Here is a 7,318-nt window from a genome sequence, read left to right on the forward strand (position 1 = left end):
ACGCTGGAAGTCTAAAAGCAATGACGAGCAAACTAGGCACCACTAAAAAACCCTGTGTATGGGCTCAGAGACAAACCCGGCTGGATCATTAGAAACATAGATAAATTTGTTAAAGTAAGCAAAGAGTTCTACGAAAATCTAAATGATACCCAACATAATCTAAAAAGTAATGAGAGAGGCGGTACCGCACAGCAATGGGACATGCCGAGAGGAAAGAAAGGACAAACAAAGAAAGCCTTAGAAGCGATGCAGAAGCGGAAAGCAGCTCGTGAGGACTAGATAACAGGAGATCTCTTGAACAAGGGGGGGGGGGGGAGGGTGCAAGAAAAACTAGCCGGTTTGTATTTGTTGTATGACCTCGAGCTTGCGCGAAGTTTGGAAGAAAGATAACATTATCCTAGGTCTTAATAAAGGAGACATGAAGGACTTGAGAAATTACAGACCAATCACCTTACTATCCATCGCCTAAAAAGTATTTACTAAGGTAATCCCTATTACAATCGGGACAACCTTAGACTTCAGTCAACCAAATGATCAGGCGGGCTTTCGCAAAAGATTCTCGACAATTGAAAATATTCACTCTAGATATAAGGTGAGAGAGAAATGCGCCGAATATAACCAACCCCTATATAAAATTCAAATATTGCGAGAATACATCTGACTGAGTGGAAACCTCGGCAGTTAGGCAGAAATTGTGGAATAACGGTGTAGAAGAGTCGTACGTGAAAATAGTGAAAGATATCTATAATGACTGTGCAGCTACCGTCTTGCTTCATAAAGTTAGTAATCATGTCCAACAATTTCGGACAAAAACTTTGAAAATTAGAAAATGGTAAGATACTTTTACGGAAATGTTGACGGTAACAGTCCACTGTGCTGATATGGCACAAAATTTTTATTCTAAGCTGTTTCTTTTGAGCGCATCGAACCGTTACGACTCCCATAGAAAACCGATAGGAAACGATTTTGATCATATCAAAAAGGTTAATAGAAAATAAAATTTGAGACTGCCGTCCGGTGATATGAGGATATTTTGGTTGTCATAGTGAAATCTTACATTATATGAAAAACTACGTTTATAAAAGGTTTCCCTTTGGAAAATTGTTTTGTGCACAACAGTCTGGTATGGAAATCTTACACGAAGTGTTCCGGGACCTGAGTTCGGTACAGTTGGGGATAAGAGTTAAGGGCGAATACGCAAGTAATTTGCGATTAACTTTTGACATTTCCTTGCTAAGCTGCTTAGGAGATGAGCTGCAAATCATGATCAGTGAGTTATATAGGCAGAAGAGAAAGGTTGGTCTTAAAGTTAACATGCAGAAAACCAAATTAATCTTCAGCAGTCTCGCAAAAAAACTGCAGTTCAGAAATGGTAATGAGGTGCTGAAAGTTGCAGGGAATGCGTCTACTTAGGGTTTGTATTGGCCGCTGGTCCGGATCATGAGAGGGAAACAACTTGAAGAATAAGAATGGGGTATAACGCGTATGGCAAGTTTTCTCAGATTATGAATGGCAGTTTTCCGAAATCCATTAAGAGAAAAGCACACAGCTGCAGTATCTTACCCGTACTCACCTATTGGGCAGAAGCGCGGAGGCGAATGAAAAGGGTTCACTTTAAGTTAAGGGCAACGCAGAGGGCTATCGAAAGAAAACTCATAGGTTTAGAGTGAGGCGATCTGAAGCGGGCGGAGTGGGTGAGGAAACAAAGGCTGGTTAATACCAACCCAGTCGAAATAAATAGGAGAAATGCGCTTGGGAAGGGTATGTAATGTCAAGGGGATACAACCGCATATGCTTAAGGATAGCGGTTGGGGATTCCAAGAGGAGCGTTGAAATGGGCGGGAGAAAGTTAGGCGAGCGGGTTACATTAATAAGTTGCTGTAATACGCTGGCAGCATTGGCAAATGTCAGGGTTCATTTAAGAGACATGGGACAGGCCTTTCTCTGCGGTGGGCGTAGTCGGGCTGATGATGATGATGATGATGATGATGATGATAGTCGACTATATGAGACGGTGTGGTCCACGTACTTTTCCTTCTGATAACACAAAATTCCCCAGCAGTAGTGCTGGCTTCAACACAGTCCTAGCTATGCGACTTTACGCGCCTTCTTGAGCTATATCCCAGCTTCCGCGGTCTATGTGGAGGCCGCCGGGCTCAGTGTAGTGGGAGGTAGTGGAAGGTGAGTAGCGGTGCGATTTGTCAGAGTGGGAGGTCCCTACAAAGCGGTCACGTGCTCCTTCTCGTTACACGCACTGTGGATGAGATGGCGGTCCCCCGGATGTGGTCCGGACAAGACTGCATGCGATGCTTCTCCGCAGTCGCTTTGTTCTCGCTTTGTCACGAAGGACATACCCGAGCTACCAAGTGTTTGCCGTTAGATTAAGATTCTCAAAGCTAGAGCATTTGTTTCAACTTTTGTTTACAAACCAAAAAAGTAATTGAATTTTCCGAAAGTTTCTATTTGAAAACTGCAATAAATTGATTACAAAATTACTAGAAAAATGTAACCTATTTTAAGTAATCAGTTTTCTGTAACGCGTTGCATAGCGCTGTGATCAAGGCTAGTAGAGCGGAAAGACAAAACGTGGAGAACTGCCAAAAGCTTACACTTCATAGCGTATTCAACCTGATAACGACGCAGAGATCTCGAACATGTGATATCAGAAGTTCAGTCAACGGTTCTTCTTCACAAGGGATCTTGTACACCAAGCAGATGCTTTTCACATTTTTTATGTTTCTTCCGGAGAATAGGAACGGGCGAACTTGAATGAAGCCTGCGCTTGACGCCTACATAAACTCCCACAGCCAGCGCACACGCTTGTCAAACTCGCTTCGATGCAAGGGATGGCTCTGCTTGAGCTTTCAGGCATAGGAAAAGGATTTGCATCTTTTGTAATGCCTGCAAAAAAAACTTTTTTTAACTATAGGTATTTAGTTTAACTGTTTTTTAGGGCGCTAGCACTTGTAGTCGCCATTCCCCGCATATAGGTATTGTCTGTCGGTGTATCTGTCTGTTGTCTGTCTGTCTGTGCGTGTGTGTGTGTGTCTGTCTGTCATTCTTCTGTCTGTCTGTGCGTGTCTTTTTCTTATCTGTATGTCTGTCTGTATGTGTGTGTGTCTGTCTGCCGTGTGTCTGCCTGTCTGTGTGTGTGTGTGCGTGTGTCTGTCTATCGACTTTATGTATGTCTCTGTGTGTTTGTGTGTGTGTCTATGTGTCTGTCTGCCTATCATCTTTCTATCTGTCTGTCTCGGTGTGTGTCTGTCTTTCTGTCATCTCTCTGTCTGTCTCTCTGTCTGTCTGTGTGTGTCTGTGTGTGTGTATGTCCATCTGTCTGTCTGTCTGTGTGTCTGTTCGTCTCTCTGTCTGTGTGTGCCTGTCTGTCTGCTATCTGTCTCTCTGCATGTATGTGTGTGTGCGTGTCTGCCTGTCTGTCACTGTGTGTTTGTTTGTGTGTGTGTCTGTCTGTCTTTGTGTCTGTTCATCCGTCATCTGTCTGTCTCGGTGTGTGTGTGTGTCTGTCTCTCGTCTATCTGTATGTCTCTGTGTGTGCATGTCTCTCTGTCTGTCGTCTGTCTGTCTCCCTTTCTGTCTATGTGTGTCTGTGTGTCTGTCCATCTGTGTGTGTGTGTGTGTGTTTGTGTGTGTGTGTGTGTGTCTTATCGTCTGTCTGTCTGTCTGTCTGTCTGTCTGTCTGTCTGTCTGTCTGTCTGTCTGTCTGTCTGTCTGTCTGTCTGTCTGTCTGTCTGTCTGTCTGTCTGTCTGTCCGTCTGTCTGTCTGTCTGTCTGTCCGTCCGTCCGTCCGTCCGTCCGTCCGTCCGTCCGTCCGTCCGTCCGTCCGTCCGTCCGTCCGTCCGTCCGTCCGTCCGTCTGTCTGTCTGTCTGTCTGTCTGTCTGTCTGTCTCTCTGTCTGTCTGTCTGTCTGTCTGTCTGTCTGTCTGTCTGTCTGTCTGTCTGTCTGTCTGTCGGTCTGTCTGTCTGTCTGTCTGTCTGTCTGTCTGTCTGTCTGTCTGTCTGAAGCCGGTTTTGTGGCAGGCTGCTCACCTGCCCATCGAGAGGTGGTGAAATCTGCCCGTCGTGTTAGGCAGTAGCTCAATTAACCGTGAGAGGTTCCTCGGGAAGGGCAACTTGGGTCGATGCATGCGTTGGCATTGACAACGTTGTGCCAGAACGCGGCGCTGAAGGCATAGGCCGTCGGCGTTCCTTCTGTTATTGGCGTGACAACGATCGTTTTAAGGAAACGAAGTGCGCATAACTGGGTCCCTTGGTCAGTGGACGCCTGTTTCGCGCTGATAGGTACGTGGGGCGATGAGAGATGTGGGCGGCGGGCATTCCCAACGTTGTGCCAGGAACGCGGCGCTGAAGCCTCATGCCGTCGGTGTTCATTGTGTTCATTGGAAGTGACATCATTACACTCCCATAATTTTAAGGAAAGGAAGTGGGCATAACTGGCTTCCTGGTTCTCACCTGAATCGGGCTTATCGGTACGTGGGGTGATGAGAGAGAGATATGTGGGATGCAAGTTGATATAAAGACAAACAGGAAATTCTTACCACTTATGCGAGAGAACAACATTGTTGCTCTCGCTCGTAACGCCTCCCACGGCTGTGACAACTTCACGAAATGATTGCACACAAATCGTCTTTGAGAACCAGGCATTGGTGCAGCAAGTCGAGCATTTACCCATCTATTTCTCCGATCACAAAGCTTCCTTCATGGAAATCAAGATTTGTTAGTGAAGTGTTTCTTTAAGAAGGATTATGGGTAAAAAATAACAAGTTGTCTGTAATTGTATATACAACTCTTGCTCAAATTCTTCGCCTCAGTCTAACGAAAAGCTGATGATGACGAAAAGCTGATGAGCTGTGCTCAAATTTCGCATTCGGAAGTAACTTAATTATCGGTAATTTTAATTTTCAACTAAAGATGCTCTTCTTGTGTAGGTTGAAAGCGATTCTTTGCAAGATTGCAGACACAGATCCTGCGTCAACTTCAACCTCCATATCCTGTGCTGTATGTACATTATTCGCAGCTGCACACGCGGACACCTTTCTGTCTCATCATCATCATCGTCAGCCTGACTGCGCCTATTGCAGGGCGAAGGCCTCTCCCATGTCTCGCCAATTAATCCTGTCCTTTGCCAATTGTGTCCACCGTATTCCCGCAAGTTTCTTAATCTCATCCGCCCACCTCACTTTCTGCCGCCCTCTGCTACGTTTGCCTCCTCTTGGAATCCACTGCGTTACCCTTAAGGACCAGCGGTTATCTTTCCTTCGCATTACATGCCCCGCCCAAGCCCATTTCTTCCTCTCAAATTCGACTAGGATGTCATTAACCCGCGTTTGTTCTCTCACCGACTCTGCCCGCTTCCGATGTCTTAACGTTACACCTATCATTTTTCTTTCCACAGCTCGCTGCGTTGTCCTTAACTTAAGCTGAACACTCCTTAAAAGCATCCACGTTTCTGACCCATAGGTGAGCACCGGTAAGATACAGCTGTTGTGTACTTTTTTCTTGAGGGATATTGGTATACTGCCGTTCATGATCTGAGAAAACCTGCCATATGCGCTCCACCCTATTCTTATTCTTCTAGTTATTTCCTTCTTATGATCCGGGTCAGCGGCCACTACCTGCCCTAAGCAGACGTATTTCCTTACTACTTCCAGCACCTCGCCACCAATTGCGAACTGCTGTTCTCTTGCTAGACTGTTGAATATTATTTTGGCGTTCTGCATGTTAATTTTTAACCCCACCATTCTGCTCTGCCTCAGCCATTATAGTTTCCAATAGTGAAGTTGTTAGCCAGCATATCGGCAGTTTACGCTGTTAGCTACTTCTGTTCATTACTGCTCTCACTATTTGCCCTACTGTTACCTGCTGACAGATATGTACACATAAAGTCGCCTTCTTTCAAGGCGCTGTCGTGCGCCTTTATTTAAAGGCGTAGCGGATTTCGAACTATGCTAAACATGGGTGGGTAATATTGAATTCCACCAATCCAGCACAGCGGGACACACCAGGCGAACGAGGAAAGTATAGGTTCATGTACAAGCATTGACTGTTCAATGATTGCTCACTGCATGATAATATAAATTATTGCTCTCTCTTGTACCTAATGAAATAATCAATCGGTCAATCAATCGTTTTAATTTCATAAAAAAAATAATGGGGGGTCGCTCAGGAAAAAAGTGGAAACAAGTTCAACTTGAAACAGCCTGAGCCCCTGTATAACGGCATGCAGCGTGAAGGGCACGAGTACAAAAAAGGGAGGGAAAAAACGAACAGGGATAAGATTTGCGTGCGAAATAAAGGGCAAAACATTTGGCCCTTAAGATAAACATACTGTGATACTTCTATGCAGAAATGAGGAATCAAGAAACATGTCAAGCATGGCAGTCAGTGGTTCAAAAATATACCACAAAAAGAAGTGTGTCAAGTGATGAAATTCAGTCTCAGCCACAACCAACAAATGAGATTACAGTTTCAAACAAATGTCACGAATGTGTTTCGGACTGAAGGTGTCAATACGGACGCTCTTCGAAAAAAGTTTATTTAGCAGTGCTGGAACGTTATGGCGCAGCATTTGATGACCATATGTAGTGCGTGGGATGGGGATCCGCCAAACATCAGGATTTCGTATAGTATACATTGAATCATTTGCTTTTAGCGCGCATATGTCTAAAAACTTATCGTGGATATGGTGAGGGGACTCTTTATACCTTGTGGCTAAGCTATATTCGTAGAGTTTCCCAATTTTGACGATATTGAGGCGGGTGAACCACTTTTGAGAGTCAGAAGTTCCCGCAATAAATCATTTGTGTTCCTTCCTATTGCGCTTTAGACGATGGGGTCAAGGCCTATGAACATCACCGAAATTGCCTGCTTTAAAATCAGTAAGCGCCTCCGTATTTTAGTTTGTCATATCGGTGTGATAAAGGTTTGAAAGAAGGCGAAAATAAACTTTCCCAAAAAGCAGTTTAGACGCATGCGAATGTGCAACTTGTGTTTCTGCCTTCAAAAAAGCTCTTGGCACCTACCAGTAATGTCAGAGACGTCGACGACGGTAAGTTCTTGATCACCGCAAAGGCCCTGAAAGCAAGAGTGACAGAAAATATTCCTTCACCATCCAGATCTCCACTGCCGAGCATTTGCTTCAGCCACTGTCATCTGATGGATGTTTTCAAAAATTTTAGCTAAGTCAATAAAAGGTATGCATTTGACCCAGGACACAAGCGAGAGGAACACTTGTTATGAGAATTCCCACAGTTTCGAATGTTTCCGCTGTGGCTGATATGCAATAATTACAAAACACGCTGCC

General features: G+C 44.7%; 1 long non-coding RNA gene across 1 annotated transcript in view; it reads right to left on the reverse strand.

The window, feature by feature from the left end:
* LOC149327084 (uncharacterized) overlaps window positions 1-7,108 on the reverse strand; it is a 31,116-nt gene extending 24,008 nt beyond the window's left edge. The window contains exon 1 of the long non-coding RNA XR_016286200.1: window positions 7,038-7,108. This is a non-coding gene — a long non-coding RNA (uncharacterized LOC149327084). The remainder of the gene's footprint in view (window positions 1-7,037) is intronic.
* Between the last annotated feature and the right edge of the window lie 210 nt (window positions 7,109-7,318).

This window comes from Amblyomma mixtum, chromosome 10 (assembly GCF_055824585.1).
Source record: "Amblyomma mixtum isolate Tamu chromosome 10, ASM5582458v1, whole genome shotgun sequence".
Classification (NCBI taxonomy): Eukaryota; Metazoa; Arthropoda; class Arachnida; order Ixodida; family Ixodidae; genus Amblyomma; species Amblyomma mixtum.